At 39.1% G+C, this 17,404-nt stretch overlaps 1 protein-coding gene across 3 annotated transcripts in view; it reads left to right on the top strand.

Annotated features, from left to right (window-relative positions):
- The window catches only part of ZNF521 (zinc finger protein 521), a 278,740-nt gene that overhangs the window by 218,148 nt on the left and 43,188 nt on the right, over window positions 1-17,404 (top strand). The gene's annotated exons all lie outside the window — the stretch shown is intronic.

Below are 17,404 nucleotides of genomic sequence, written 5' to 3'. Positions count from 1 at the left end.
GACCCAGGTGACTCTCTTTACCCCCAGGAGATGAGGAGATTACCTGAAGGCAACTTAGCTCTAAAATTTTTTGACTTAGAGAATATTAATCTTAGTATTTAAACTGAGCAAGGAAGTTTTGTTTTTATGGTTGCTTTTCCCTTTGAACCTACATTTTTTCCTTTATTATTTCTATGTTTTATTTTAAATGGGGTCTTGGCTCGACATTTCACCCTCTAATGATATTGTGCATATGGGAAAAAAAATACACTATGTTTTACAACAATGTGGACAGATTGTTGAGGCAAAGCACGTAGAGTCTCATCCTAAATTAACTGCTTTATATTTGATCAAAGCAAGACACCTATGAATGTCTGAGTGCATATGAATTACACCTTCCTGACTGAACCACGTTTTGTGTCCCAGTCTTCAAGCTTGTTCTGGATTTTTCCCCTTGTATTCAGATGTAGTTGACATACAACATTCTCTAAGTTTATGGTGTACAACGCAATGATTTGATTTATTGTTCCTGATGTTTTTGCCTTCTTCCTTTTTTCCCATTGTGATCTAAAACTTGTCAATTTCCGTTCTCTGATGATACCACTCATGCCACAATTCACCAGTTTTTCTCTGCAACCTCTGACCGAAATTTTTTCCTTTCCTATTTTTCACTTTCACAAGCTGCCTTCTTCCCAATCAGAGGAAGAAAACCTATTTGTGTGAGAAGTGTCTTAACTCCTTCATCAGTAATGCATCAACATTTAGATCCACAAAAAGTAGAAAATAAATTTATATTGGAACATCATTTTACCTCTTGAATGTATTCTAAAAACCACTCATCTCTTTGGTAGACTATGCATGCTTTCAGGCTTTAAGTGTGGGCTTCTTTTTAAATATTTGACATGTTATGCATAATATATTTTTAGTTACCATATCATAAAGTAGCATATACTTAAAACCTTCAAATAACCTGAATATCCCGACTGTGTTGGTCAAAAATTGCCTATTTTTCAAATATTTTTATATTACCCCCCCTTCAGAGATTCCAAATATACATAAATTAGACTGCTTGAAGTTTTCCCATAGCTTCTTTATTGATGCTTTTTTTTAATTGATGCTTTGTTCATTTTTTTACAGTCCTTTTTTCGTTCCTCTGTACTTCATTTGGGATAATTTTCATCCCTATGTCTTTAAATTCACTAATCTTTTCTTCTGTGATGTTTAATCTGTTGTGAAATCCATCCAATATATTCTTCATCACTTAACATTCAAAAAGGGTCTTCTATGTATTTTATGTCTCTACTATGTTCAGTTTTTCTTCCACCTGTATTTTTTAAACATCCTTGTCTGCTAATTTTATCGTTTGTGACATTTCTGTGTCTGTTGGCATTTGTCTTTGACTTGTACATTGCATTTTCCTATATCCTTATTAATTTTTTTTTTTAATTTTTTTTAACGTTTATTTATTTTTGAGACAGAGAGAGACTGAGCATGAACGGGGGAGGGTCAGAGAGAGGGAGACACAGAATCTGAAACAGGCTCCAGGCTCTGAGCTGTCAGCACAGAGCCCGACGTGGGGCTTGAACTCACGGACCGAGAGATCATGACCTGAGCCAAAGTCGGCCGCTTAACCGACTGAGCCACCCAGGCGCCCCTATCCTTATTAATTTTTTACTGAATGTCAAATATTGTGAATTTTACCTTGTTAGGTGCTGGATAGTGTTGTATTTCTATAAATATCCTTGAACTTTGTTCCAGGAAGCATTTAAGCCACTTGGTAATAATGTGATCCTTTCAAGGCATTTATGTATGTATGTATGAATGTGTGTATGTATGTATGTATGTATGTATGTATGTATGTATGTATGCTTGTGGGACCAGAGCAAACACTGATTGAGGGCTAATTTTTCCCCACTACCGAGGCAATACCCTTCTGAATATTCTACTCAATGCAATGAAGATACTGAAGCAGAGCTTTTCTGCTCTGACTTGTGGGAACACAGATTTGTGTGAGCTCTGGGGAATTTTCTCTCGGCTTCTCTCAGGAAGGATTTTCCCTGGCTTCAGGTAGCTTCTTCATATGCATGCACAAATCAACATTCAGCATAAGACTCTGGAAAGATCGCCTGCAGATCCTCACTACTCTCCTCTCTGGAACTCTGCTTTAGGAGCTGTGGCTTAGACCCCCTGGGCTGCCAGCTCAGGAAGACCTCTGAGTTCACCCTGGGTTTCCCCATAAGAAAACTCTCCATACAGGAAGCTGGGAATTTGGGGCCTGCCTCACATGTTTTTCCTCCTGCCATCACTTTCCTTCACAGCCTCATATCCAATGTCTGAAGAATGGTGTTTCATATAATTTGTCTGTTTTTTTTTCTTTGTTGTTTCAGGTAAGCCTGGTTCCTACTATTCTACCTGGACCAGAACAATTGCTAATTAAATGCTCATTGGCCCCCACTTTGACAGTTATAGCAGGTAGATACAGTAACTAGGGGATGCAGGTTACAAGCAAGGTCTTAGTTCCAATAGCCAAAAGCTACTTCCATACCATCAGCCCAAGCCAGGCACATGGAATGACCAGGGGAGGGACACAGGGATTTCTGTCACACTGACATTCCATTTATAAGCGTCTCCATTCTTTAAAGCACCTATGTTCTGCACTATGCGAATACTTTTTCTGCTTGTTTGGTTGAACTTCTTGAAATATTACTGTCTTCTGATAATTCCCAGTGTCACTCTTGTCCCTCCCTGCCTCTCCCATCCCAGTGTGGGGGCAGGGGGACTAGTTACTACACTCTTTGTTTCCTACTTCCACATGCAGATACTTTGCGTCTTCTAAATATATTTAAAACTTTCCTTCTTCCCTTTCACTCTATTTTCTTTTTTTAGGGGATAAGTGAGAACTAATTTAGTGAAATGAAATATATATAGTTTTAAAAAATGAAATATATATATATGTGTGTGTGTGTATATATATACATATTTAACCAGAATATGTATTTTACCATCGATAAATTTTACTACAGACTTGCATGCATAAGTGACCTGTGTTCAGAATCAGGTTTCTTTTTCTTTTTTTCTTTCTTTTTTTCTTTCTTTCTTTCTTTCTTTCTTTCTTTCTTTCTTTCTTTCTTTCTTTTTCTTTCTTTCTTTTTTAGAGAGAGAGAGAGCACAAGTGGGGGAGGAGCAGAGAGAGAGAGGGAGACACAGAATCTGAAGCAGGCTCCAGGTTCCAACCTGTCAGTACAGAGCCTAAGGCAGGGCTCAAACCCACGAACTGTGAGATCATGACCTGAGCCTCATGACCTGAGCTGAAGTTGGATGCTTAACTGAGTGAGCCACCTGGGTGCCCCCAGAATGAGGTTTCTTACTGCCTCCTGGAGCAACAGCAGGAGTGTGCCATATTCTCCCCACCCCAACCCCAGTGGCTTGCTGCACACAAGTAAAAATGCCTGCCTAATGAGGAGAGACTGCTCCAAAAGTGAGAAAAGAGCCCAAGGCATTTGTGCACAGATCACTTTTCAATTCTAAAGAGGTTGATCTATTTATTATTAAATAGATACAGGGATAAGAATAAGAAAGGGTAAAATATTCCAGTTAGTTTTCGTACCTTTATTTTTTTTTATCCATCAGCATCCCTTTTAGTATATTAACATGATTAAATGATTTCATTCTGGATGTAGGCCAGTCCTACAAGTTTTATAAGGCATTTTTCAGCATTGGTATTAGAATTATTCTGACCTCATAAAGGGCTTTTTGAAAGAGTTTAAGATTGGTGTTATTTTTTTCTTAAATGCATGTTAGAATTCACCAATGAAACCATCTCAGCCTGGAGTTAGTTTCCCTCTTTCCTTCCTTCCTTCCTCCTTCATTCTTTAATGAATTCAATTTCTTTAATAAATAAAACGTGGCTGCTTAGATTTTCTGGTTAATTTTCTGTCAAATTTGTTAGCATAAAGTTGTTCATAATAATTCTCTTATAGTTTTTTAAATATCTATGAGATTAATAGTGATACTTTGATTCCTGATACTGGTCATTTGTATTCATTTTTTTTCCTTGGTGACTCTAGATAAGTCCATTAATTCTGCTGATCTTTTCAAAAAGTTGACTTATGATTTCATTAATTTTCCCTATGATTTGATTTCTATTTTCATTTGATTTCTGTTCTTTATTATTTCCTTCCTCATACTGACTTTGGGCTTAATTTGTCCTTCTTTTCCTTAGCTTCTTAAGGTAAAACTGAAGTCATTTGTTTTAGACTTTGTTTTTCCTTTCTCTTATAAGCATTTAAATCTATAAATGCAATTCTAAGAAATGATTTAGTTGCATCCCACAAATTTTAAAATGTTGAATATTCGATACCCTTCAGTTCAAAATATACTGTAATTTCCCTTGAGATTTTTATTTTTTGAGCCATGGATTATTTAGAACTGTGTTTTTAATTCCCAAATCTTTGGAGTTTTCCTAGATATCAGTTGCTATTGATTTTTACTTTAATTTCATTATGATTAGACAGCGTATGTTGGATGATTTCAATTCTATTGAATGTATCAACACTTGTTCTAGGGGTGAACGTAATGGCAATTTTGGTGAATGCAACATGTGCACTTGAAAACAAGATGTATTCTACAGATATTGAGTATAAGGTTCTGTAGTTATAAATTAGGTCAAGGTGGTTGAAGGTGTTGAGGGATGTACTTGTTCTATCAGTTGCTAAGAAAGGTGCTTAAATATCCATCTATGATTGCAAAATTGTCTATTTTTTTCTTCAGTTCAGTCAGTTTTTGTCTGATGTATTTTGAAGCTCTTTTAAGTGCATACACATTTATGATTGTTACATCTTCTTGATCAGTGATCCATTTTTCACTATGAAATATCATTCTTTATCTCTGGCAATATTATCTTGAACTTATTTAATATAAATAGTCACTCTAACATCCTTGGGCCTGTTCTATGTGTGTTGTGTGTTCATTCTATCCATTTACTTTTAACTTCTCAGACTTCATATATAAAGAGCATTTCTTGTAGATAGCATCAAGTTGGAACTTCCTCTTTATTCGTTCAAACAATGTCTACCTTTAATCAGTGCTCAGACCATTGTAATTTAATGTAATTATTAATATGGTTGGATTTAAGCCTACCATTCTTATTTGTATATGTTTACTCTCTCTCTTTTAATATTATTATTATTGTCTTTTCCTTCTTTCCTGCTTTCTTTTGGGTTATGTGAATTTTTAATATTCCATTATAATTTATCCGAACTGCAAAAAACTATATGCCAACAAATTAGACACCCTAGAAAAAGTGGAAAAATTCCTAAAAACATACAATCTTCTCAAACTAAACCAGGAAGAAATAGAAAATCTGAACAGATCAATTACTAGTAATGATATTGAATCAGTAATCAAAAAACTCTCAACAAACAAAAGTCCAGGGTAGATTCACAGATAAGTTCTATCAAACCATTTAAAGAAAAAATAAGGGGCTCCTGGGTGGCTTAGTCGGTTAAGTGTCCGACTTCAGCTCAGGTCATGATCTTACGGTTCATGGGTTTGGGCCTCGCGTTGGGCTCTGTGCTGACAGTTCAGAGCCTGGAGCCTGCTTTGGATTCTGTTTCTCCTTCTCTCTCCGTCCACTCCCACTCTCAATCTCTCTCTCTCAAAAATAAATGAACATTGGGGCGCCTGGGTGGCGCAGTCGGTTAAGCGTCCGACTTCAGCCAGGTCACGATCTCGCGGTCTGTGAGTTCGAGCCCCGCGTCAGGCTCTGGGCTGATGGCTCGGAGCCTGGAGCCTGTTTCAGATTCTGTGTCTCCCTCTCTCTCTGCCCCTCCCCCGTTCATGCTCTGTCTCTCTCTGTCCCAAAAATAAATAAAAAAAAAAAAAAAAAAAAAAAAAAAAAAAAAAAAAAAACGTTGAAAAAAAAAAAATAAATGAACATTAAAAAATTTTAAAGAAGAGTTAATACCTATTCTTCTCAAACTATTCCAAAATATAGATGAGGAAAGAAAGCTTCCAAATATATTCTATGAGGCCAACATTACCCTGATACCAAAACCACTCAAAGATAGCACCAAAAAAGAACACTACAGGCCAATATCCCCAATGAATATCTGTAGACTTTTTAGCTATACTTTTCGTTTTATTATCTTAGTTGTGATTCTAGGGATTACAGTTTGCCTTCTTAACTTTCATGGTCTACCTAGATTAATATCTCACCATTTTATATAAAATGGAGAAACTTTGTAATGGTGTAGATCCAGTTATAATACAGGTTTCATATGTATTATCTATACATATATAATAAGCCCCACAAGGCAAGGTTATAATTTTTCCTTTAAGTAATTATGTGTATGTATAAGTAAATTAAAAGGAAAAGTTTTGTGTGTTGACCAGATACATACTGTTTCTGATGTTCTTCATTCTTTCCTGAAGATGCAAGTTTTCATCTGGCATAGTTTCCCTTCAGCCTGAAGACGCACTCCTTGTAGCTCAGCTCTGCTAGCAGCGTATTTGTGTGTGTGTGTTTTATGTACAAATATTTTTACTTCACCTTCTTTCTTGAAGGGTATTTTTGCAAATATGGAATTTTAGGTTGAGAGTTTTCTTCTTCTTTCAAGTCCCTGGAAGGTGTTGGTCCACGATCTTCTGGGCTCCGTTGTTTCTAGTGAGAAGCCAGAGGTCGTCAAGTCATTGTTTTCCCCTATATAATATGTTTTTATGGGGGCCTTTTTGTTTTATTCTGTTTTGTTGGCCACTTTTAAGATTTTCCCTTTATCTTTATTTTCAGGAATATGCTTATGTGGCTTTTTTACACTTCTGCTTAGAGTTTGCTGAGATTCTTGAATCTGTAGAGTTATGTCTTTCACTAATTTTGAGAAATTCTCAGCAGTTATTCCTTAAACTATTATTTCTTATCATTCTCATGCTCCTCTTCTTAGTACCACAATTACCATATGTTGATATTGCCCTACATATTCTTAAGGCTGTGTTCATTCCAATACTTTGGTCTTCAGAATGAATTATTTCTATTGATCTATTTTGATATTTATTGACTTTTTCCATTATCATATTCATTATGCTTTCAAGCCCACACAGTAATTGTTTTACATAATAAACTGTAATTTTCAGTTTTGAAATTTCTACTTGGTAGCTTTTTATAGATTCTCTTCCTCTGTTGTGATTTCCTGTGTTTTTATTCATGAGGAGTATATTTTCCTTTATGTCATTGAGCATAGTTATAATGGCTGCTTTAAAATCTTTGGAAGCGAATTCTAATATCTGATTAGATATTAAATCTAATCCCACCACATTAATAATTACATTAAGTTATAATGGTCTGAACACTAATTAAAGGTAGACATTGTCTGAATGAATAAAGAGGAAGTTCCAAATTGATGTTATCTACAAGAAATGCTCTTTATATATGAAGGCTGAGAAGTTAAAAGTAAGTAGATTGAATGAATACATAACACACGTAGAACAAGCCCAAGGATAATGTTTAACTGTCTTTTCCCTTGAAAAATGTATTGCATTTTTCATTTTTTCATATGCCCAGTAATTTAAAATTGCATCTTGCACATAGTAAATATTACATTGTAGATACTCTGGATTCTGTAATATTCCTTCAAAGAGTGTGGATATTTTTGTTTTAGGAGGCAAGTAACTTGTTTGGACACAAACTGTAAACTCCATCTCTTGGATTGTAGCTCAAATGTCAGTTCAGTTTTTTGTTGTTTTTCTTTAAAAATTCCTTAACTGAGTTGCTTTCAGTCATTCCTACACTTGTTGGTTCAGAAGTCAACCAGAGATTTGGGTGGGGTTTTACACAGGATTGTGCTGTCCCCACCCGCTCTAGGCTCTTCCCTTTCCAAGGCTTTCCCCTTCCTTTCTAGTGGCTATGCTTGCCCCAAATTCTCCCAAATTAATATAGCTTCCTATTGGACTCTTAGCATCCATGTGCAGCTAAAATCTACCAAAATTAGAAAATTCATCTTCTGTGATTTCTTTCTCTAAGTGTTGACTTTCTCCAGACTCTGCCTGCTTTTATTCATATGCCAATGCCTTCAGGTTAAGTGAGGTTTTTTGTTTTTTGTTTTTTGTGCTTTTTTTAGTATTTTTTCCAGAATTTATAGTTGCTATCTGCAGGAAGTTCATTCTAGTGAGAGATTATTATGCCATTTCAAAGTGGAACCCCCCCCCATCCCACAAATCTTAGAAAATTTGATTTAGGGTGGTTCCTGAAAATACAGTTTATAATGTATTCTATCATTCTAAATTAAGTCTCAAGGGTTACCTTTTGTTTTTTGGTTGTTCTTTGTGAGTTGTGTGTGTGTGTGCGCGTGCACGTGTGTGTGTGTGTGTGTGTGTGTGTGTTTAATAAAGTAGTTCTCAGAAGTTTACACAACTGGACTCTCTCTAAACCCCCCTTCAACCTATTTTCTAAGTCTAATTACCATCCTGTCATTTTCTTATTCTAGCCCACCTCCCACAAGCAACCCATTGTCTTATTGTCACCCTGAATTCTGTTCCACCAGCATTTCCGAGGGCTCCAGGATCATTTAAGATGGCTTCTGGATGATGCCACTACCACAGCATCCTGTTCTCCATGAAATGCCTAAAAGCCTTAAGCATCTGGATCTGCAGTGCTCTGGTGCTGCTGGAAAATACCACACAGTGTCACATCTCCCCAGTCACCCATTGCCCTTCAGTCACCGTGGTCACTAACGTTCCATAGTGAAGATATAGTTGTATACAAGTTTTTGGTCTTTTCACCACCTAAATCCTAAGTGCTTATCTCTGAAAACTTCCTGCATAGAATACTTGGGTGTCTAGATAAGAGCATTGCTGAGGTTGCTGTGGCAGAGAAAGTGAGTTGAAGCCCTTTGAAAACCCCCTGGAGTCCAGCTCTTCCTCAAAGAGAGCTGTGACCATATAGGTACCGGGCTCTTGAGCAGCCCGAGTTCTTCCCAACTCCACACCCTGGGGAAGGCAAGGGATATGGAATTAAACATTCATTTTTGAGGGACATTTTTCAGTATTTAGGACTTCTGTCTTCTTAAGTATATGATGGTGAGTATAATGCACAGGGCACAGCTACCTCCTGGGAGTATAATTTGAATTAAGTGATATGAGAATGAGATGTTCTATAAGTCACTTAGAGGACAGATCCAAACATGCACATTTTGCTTTTATTTATTATTTGGAGAGCTTTTGTGATACTTTATGAACAGCAAAGCCCCATGATTCACAGTCTGCCACAGCTATAGGAACCAGCTAATGAAATGTGCCATTGATTTCCTTTTTCTGTCTTTTTTGACCCTCTGTTAAATTTAAAGGGGAAAAGAGATACATTAAATTCCAATTCTAATAATAGCCCCCAATGGGGACCAAGTGGCTAAGACAATGGGAAGAGAGACCTTTCAGCAGTAGGTTTTACTTTGAGCCTAAATGAAGTCTGTCGTGATCATGTTATTTAGTGAAATGAATTCATGGAAGGAAGTTGATTCCTTCTGGTTGGACCCTAGAGCACAAGTGTCACATCCCCAAATCATGCCCACTGGTAGTAATTAAACTTGACTCTCTACAGAGAGCCCTACATGACCTAAGAGGCAGTCGTTTTGAGAACCCCAGACGTTAGATTCCCAGTTACTCATGTAGCAAATGGAAGCTCTCACTGTCTACTCCACTGCCTTCCATTGGCCTACCTAGGGCTTTGAGTTCAGCCTTTCTGTATCAATAGAGCACCATTAGAAGGCAGCAAATTTATCAAGGAAAATAACATTCAGAGGAAAAATAGAACAAGCCTTTAAAAAATGTCTTCAGCAAAAAGTAAGGTATATTACACATACATTTTCTGAAGCAGTAGCTAACACTTTTAATGGAAACTTCTGTGCCATCACTGAGGTATTCCTAAAGAACCAGAGTACTTATAATTAATTGTATTAATCATGAAGACTAAATTTATCCTCAGCTTCTATAGTGTGTTAAGGATAGAAATGTTTACCCAAGAAGAAAGCTAACATGGCATTCTTCTGTGCGGATGTAATTTTCACTTGACAGAGTGTGTATTCGAATGGTAGGTGTTTGCTTTTCATTTATCCACTTAGAGTCTTTCATCCTTTTGGAAATTTATTGATTTATTTTGTGAAATGCGGAAAGAAGAGAAAGGAAAAGGCTGTGATTTGTGACAAGTATACTTCCTGAGCAAAGTATTTATCTTATCCACCTTGCTATCCTCTCCATCATTGCCCCTATTTTTTATTGAGATGTAATTGACATGTAACATTATATTAATTCCAGGTATACAACACAATGACATAATATTTGTGTGCATTGCAAGATAATCGTCTCTTATCAATTAGTCTTTGTATATTATGAAACACAGAAATCTAAGACCTCATTAACCTCACAACTTCGCAACAAATTAAAATAACTGTAATTATAAAATATATAGAAATCCCAATTTTACTTTTAGTGAATTGCACTTTGATCTCTCCTATCAAAAATGTGAGTAGGGCGGAAATGTGTGATCTCTCAGTATAAAAATGACATTCTCTCCTAACAGCATTGCAAGCATTGGAAAGCAGGCGGGAAAGGTTTGCACTGTGGATATCCATATCCCATCTTGCCAAAGGATAAATAAAGGGCATTCATTCATCAGCTTTCAAGCTGCCACCCTCTTTTCTTTTCCCCCAGCCCCCACCTCTCCCTGAAATTGGGAGGAGGGAGGTTCTGATTATTTTTGCCTATTTCTAGCAGAGCTAGGCATGAACAATTAAATTTAGGGCTTCCCTGTGGTCTGTGAATAACAGTGCACAGTGCTAACCATCAGGGCACAAAGGCAGACAACAAAAAAAGGCTTTTTTTATTTTTTGTTTACCCTTCAGGACACTGTTTACCTTATCACTGAAGGGGAAGTTATCATCTCATCCCTTTTGGAAATTGTACTCGGTTTCTTCTCTAGCTTCGAGTCTGAGACTGTCCAGTGATCAAGTGGGTATGTCAGCCTGGGGCTAGGGGATTTCTGTAAGGCCCTGCTCTCTCCCCCCACCTTCTGGACCCCCACGTATGTGTATGTGTGTGTCTGTCCCTCCGCCGCCTGTCTCTCTGTCTCAGGCTTTGCTCTGTCTCCTGAGTACAGTCTCACTTCCTCATTCTCCCCACACAGTCTCATTCCTTTTTCCTTGATTTTTCTGTCAAGGCTTTTTCTTTTTCTCCCTTTCAACCAGAATGATTTTTCCCCTTTTCTCCCTCTCTCTAAATTTACTTCACAGCAGATTGTCTTGTAGTAAATCACCAAAAACCCAAATAGCACTAAAGCATTCTGATACAACATTAGCATTTGCTTAACAAGCACAAGATAAACATTAAACAAAGAACTGCATTTCTTTATTAGAGGCTGCAAGATACATAATCCATGAGCACAAGAAACATGGGACCCAGTGGATATGCAGATGTGTGTTATTTCATTGGCGCTGGGCGGCCTTGTTAGAAAAGGTTTTCATCTGAAGGCTTGGGGGTGGATGGTTGACTGTCCCTGGTGGGGCTGTAACTAGATACAGAGACTGTTGCAAGCTAGGCTGGGCTCCCTGGTGGACGTGCTGATTGGACAGCCTGAGGAAAACTTGGGAAGCATCGGGAAGTGAACTCAATCACCTTGGGGATGATAGGGTAGAACCAGATGAAGGCATTTGACTTCTTTTGTAACTCCCACTAAGGACAGATTGCCAGTGCGATCCAGCCTCCATAACTGCAAATCAGGCCCTTTCCCCTATGCCGATTTCATTAGAATGGCCAGCATGGTGCAAAGAGGAAAAAAAAAAAAAAAGGTTAGACACAGTAATTTTACAGGCAGGCGGGTACAAAAAAAATCTGCATAATTAAGCAGTCAAGGCTGCTAATAGGGGAGTTTATATGCTCTGGGACCAGGCAAGGGCAGCACATATGGATATAGCACTGGATATTAAATCTACGGCATGCAGACTTACTTCAGGGCCCTCCGAGAAAAGGCTAATTATAGAGAGAGGAATTGTGTTTACTGGTCTGTCTTGGGCAAAGATGGTAAAAGAAGTACAACCAAGTTTTGCAGTTAGACATGAACAGGCTGTTAATAGAGATATCAAAATATGTGCTTGTGGTTGTTTCCCACCTAATCAACACAAAATTATAGATTCTATGGACACTCCCCCCACCTCATATTACCTACTATAGACAAAGCACTTGGAGTTAAGTTTCATACGTTAAGTATATGCGTAATGTCAAGACGCATAGGATAGGATTGTGTTTATTCTTAAACTGCCACAATTTAATCTCAGCTGTGCTCTTTATCATCAGTGCATTCTAGTTAGCAGTTTAGCTCAGCCCTGTTTAAAAACATCAGCGCTTCTGGGCATGAGCTCAAAGTCAGCACTTAACCAGAAATGGAGAACCTGAGTGGAAGTTGCAGTGGGCAGGGGTGAGCCTTTCGAGGAAGGGTGTGTTCCTGGAAGGGGCTCAGCTGAGGTGGACATTAACATTTTATAATGTAGATCAAAGGTAAAGAGAAAACCCAAAGGCCTCTTTGTCACAGGCCCCTAACGACTGCCTCATATATGAGCTGAGATGATTTCTTCAAATTATTAAAGAGATTCATTTCATATTTGTATGTATGTATGCACAGACATATGCATGCATGCATGCATGCACTTATTTAATTCCATACAAAGACCCGTTTTCTGAAGAGGACAGGAGAGTGGGCCATTTGCCCTGGGCTGGATGTGCCAAGGTTTGCCCGGCTGTTTCAGGAGACCAGAGCCCCTTGCACATTTTGTTTGCAGAGAAGCAGTCTGGACCCTTTGTCCTTTAGGGAGGCTTCCCATGGAAAGCAGCAGCCCTCGCCAAACACAGATTTGTGGCTGGAGGCTCTGGCCATTCGTGGGCCTTTTGTGGATTCCATTGCTTCCTCCCAAATAAGAGGGCTGGAGAAGAATCCCACCGCCTTGTCTCAAGATGCACTAAAACCTCGGGCTTAGGAAAGTAAACAGCAGCTGATCAGCTAGATATTGGGTCAGACTCGCCTGACATCTGTGCTCCTCCCAGAAGTGGGGAATTCTTTGCTAATGAGAAGACCAAGCCTGTCCTTTGGAAAGTAGGAGTTGTAAAGGCTAATGAATGGGGAGGTTAGCCCCTGAAATTGGGGGAAAGCATCGTTGTTGGCACACAAGGTGCTGTGCACCTCCTTCGTCTCTGCTGCTTGTTCACCAACGGACCACAGCTGTACCTTTTCCTGAGCACAGCTGGTCACACCTTACAGCACTTGGGTGAGAGGGTGAAGGTCTTGAGAGACGAGCATAGTACACATACCCAGTGTGAATGTTTCACACTCAAGTTTTGAAATGTGTTTTCCCTAGCAGCTATTAATTTGGCTTTCAAATTCAGACTAGTCCTCGGAACTTTTTTTAAACTCGGTGCCATCTGATGTGTTCTGATCCCTAGAGGTTATGATGAGGTAGCATTCTAAAGAAGGAAAATTGGGATTGCCCGCAGATTAGTAGGGACAGCGTGGCTTAAGTGGAATGCAGTAGCATTGACAGTATTTATTAAGATCATTCTGTTTGTTCCATTCTTTCTACCGGAGACTTTGACAGAGTATTTTCTAGGGAGGACGCAGTAGAAGACCACACCTAGAAGATGGTAGCAGCCCTCGAATGCATAGGGCAGTGCCCGATCATCATTTTTCTGCTTGTCAAGAGAAAACGAAGTGTACCGGCACCCTAGCAGGCAATAAGTAGGCCCTGCTAGAAAGGGGGAAATATTATTATGTTCTAGATAGAAATAAGTACAGAGGAGAGGGTTTAAACATGCAGTTGCTTTTATTTTTTAACTTTTTGGGCTCATCAAAAGGGAGAAAGCTAGGCAAGAGGCATGTCACTGGTAGAGGACTGGCATGAATTTGAAGAGATCTCTTTGGCTATGTGTTGAATTGTTTGGGGATACGAAGAAGAGCCAGCCATCTACTCCTACCTGGTCCATAGGCGGACTCAAAGTCCCTTACGGCACAACGGCTTCCCACGTCTGTCTCTTTCCTCCCTCCCTCAATCTCTCCCTTCCTTTCTTGTCTCCTACCTTCCATTTGTCATTGAACAACAATGAAAACACAGTTGCCTTGAGAAGAAACCTAGTAAGTGATAAGGAGGATAATCGAGAAGGAATGTATTTGGTAGGGAAAATATGGTATGTGTTTATGCTATGAGGGAGAATATGATAAATGCCCTAAGAATCCTATGAAGTAAGGTAGGAGTTTACAGGAGAAATTAATTCTGAGGGAGAAAGGAAGAGACTTGGCTAGGGACTCAGGCCTGAGAACCAGCAAATGGTGCGACGGTTTTTTCCACATAAGCTATACTGTTCTTCCTCATTTGGGAACTAATTTGCTGTCACCCCAACAAATACACTGATAGATGATCTAAAACATTACTCCCCACCCCACCCCCACCACATACACAGTTGGGTCGAGGAGAAGAAGATGAGGAGGATGAGGGAGAAAACCAATAACCATTATTGTTATGTCAATGCCTTGAGAGGAAGAGGTTTTCAAAAGTGGAGAATTTAACAGCATTAACATCTTCTGGGCATTGTTTTAAAGTTTATCATTACCATATGCTGAGATTTCCAAATACATGTCTGGGTTAAGTTAGGAAACTAACAGAGGGTCTCTGCTGATCTGCCCAAAGAATCCCACATGCCTAGATGCCTGACCAGTGCTACCCCATGCTCTTGACAGCCCCGCCAACTTCCAGGAGCAGACAAGGCCCAGAAGGCAAGCCCCATGGTTCCCCAGGCCATGCTGACTTCCCCAGTCCCACTGAGAGCGCTCTGGTGAGCATTCTCAGTGTCTCTGTCCTTATAGCCACTGTTTCAGTTCTACTGCTCAAGTCCTATAAGACCCAGAACTGCTTTGGGGCTGCTAACGGAACTGACCACAGAGGAGAAGGCAACTTCTCTGGAACTCTGACGTCCCCTCTCTCTCCTGTCTACACACACACACACACACACACACATGCTCCTCTCTGCCCCTCACCCCCGTTCTTGCTTCTTCTTCTTCCCTGTCTCTCTTTCTGCTGCAGAGGGGTGAAGGAGAAATACAGAGGAACAAAGTCAATCAACAAAGTCTAAAGAGTTAAAACACTTGATATAAGATATTTCAACAAGTGGAGCAAACATTTTGATGCCCTGTAATAGAAATAATGGATATAGTAATGGATTCATTACTATAGACCAGGCATTGTGCTAGACACTTGGTAGAGATGATGTCATTGGAGTCTCCCCTCTCAGCCCTGTGATGTAGGTACTAGATAGCCCCATTGAACACATGATTCGGCTAAGGCAAGATTAGATAATGTAGGTGACAGTACAGGGTTGGGCAGCTTACCCACTACCAAGGGATTCCAAAGTCTGAGTTTTTCAACTCACTGCACCATGGTGCAGGGGAAGAAAGGCTTTACAGATAATGTCTACGATGACTTTTATCAATACCGTCTCCTTTACCTACTACAGTGTAAGTCAGGGTAAGCCTCTAGTAGAGGTCTGTGTTTGCTAACAAGTGAGGCCCGCCAAGTGTGTGCCACGTGGCTCAAGAATTTTCCTTTCCCTGTGGAAGCAACTCTCCTGACCATAGAACAATGATGGATTACAAACTGGATTCAGCAGTAGTGATCCGCCTGCTATCAGAGCTCAGACCCTATTTCAGGATAAGATTTTGTTTTTTATAAATTAAACAGGATCCAGTGGCTGACCATTCAGTTTCTGAGGATTCATCAGAAATTAATATTTAATCAATGTGCAAAGAGGCTCAATTGCATTTGTGACCTGCTTTCTCGCATATTTGGGAGGGTAGAGATGAAAACGGAGAACACACAGTAGATACATTTACTGCCAGAGTGGAACTTTACAATTGTACCAGGGGACCTTTTGGTAATGTTTGTAATGTGCTGCTATTGTGATTTAGGAAAGAAAAATGCTACTGCTGGGCTTTATTTTCAACAGATTTTTTTTTTTACACATCAATTAATGCAATCAAATGTAGTACAGGGAAATCTAACTTTTTATTTACATTTCTGGGGGCCAGGGAGGGTTTGTTTGTTTTTGTTAACTCCAATCATTTGAGCTGCACAGTATATGGTTTTCTTGGTATTTTCCAAATCAACTCAGTAAGTTCTATTTAACAGTCTATGTGAAAATCTCCGCATGAGGAAGAGAAAACAGCCTTTATAAGTGGTACCATTTGTTGAGAAACAAATGATTCTGCCTTGCTTCACACAGTTTGAAAATAATCACTTTTTTTGGTTTTCAAAAACAGAGTTACTTAATAAAAATGAATCATCTCGGGTTTCCAACCCATACCGGCAAAATTGAAATATGTTATTTCTTCAAGAATTAGTCAGATTTTTGAATGCCAAGTTTTGAACTCAATCTTGATGAATTTGAAAATAACCTAAAAGGAAAAAAGCATCAGATGTTTGGCCTTAAACCTTAAAAGGGCACTAAGATAAACCATTAAGATAATCAGAAAGGTCTCTGCTGAGGGTACATTTCTTTTTAACTTTTTTAAATGTTTATTTATTTTTGAGAGAGAGAGAGAGAGAGACAGAGAGACAGAGCGTGAGTGGGGGAGGGCAGAGAGGGAGGGAGACACAGAATCCGAAGCAGGCTCCAGGCTCTGAGTTGTCAGCACAGAGCCCGACATGGGGCTTGAACTCACAGACTGCGAGATCATGATCTGAGCTGAAGTCAGGAGCTTAACCGACTGAGCTACCTAGGTGCCCCTGAAGGTACATTTTTTGAATTTTTCTCCCTGCTGTGATTCATTGCCTTAACTGAACACACATTATCAACACAAGCTGCTGGCCATCTCCTGCCTTCCTGAGCATAGGGACCTAGTTAACTAAGTATCATAGATGGATTCATTAAAAACTTGGTTACGCATTGAAATTCAGCTATTTTTCTTCCTCATAATCGGGACCCTAGACTCAGGTTTGAGCCCACTTCTGACAGTAACTACCATGTGACTTTGAGCCAATTAGTTAAGCTCTTCCTGGGATTTGGGTGACATAGACCAATCCATGTGTTCAGCGGATTAACAGGGAATCAATGTGTATAAACCCACACCACATACTTTGAAAATTACAAAATGCTATATAAATATATGGGAGGTAATACATTTATAACCGTCCTCAGGTAGGAGTAATGAGAGGAAAATGTACCCTTGAAATAATATTAGCATTGGTAAGAGCCTCCTCCTTAAAGGACTCTGAAAAGGGGGTGGGAGCAGAGTTTGAAATTGTATAGACACTTCATTCAACTTCTTGTGCTTAAAAGTCATGTTGGCCTGAGCACAAAGTATGATCTTTTGCAGTAAATGAGGTAATATGCAGACCTAATCGGGTGA

Source organism: Panthera onca, chromosome D3 (genome assembly GCF_046562875.1).
Source record: "Panthera onca isolate mPanOnc1 chromosome D3, mPanOnc1 haplotype 2, whole genome shotgun sequence".
Taxonomy (NCBI): Eukaryota; Metazoa; Chordata; class Mammalia; order Carnivora; family Felidae; genus Panthera; species Panthera onca.
This window is presented reverse-complemented; position numbering and strand designations above follow the sequence as displayed.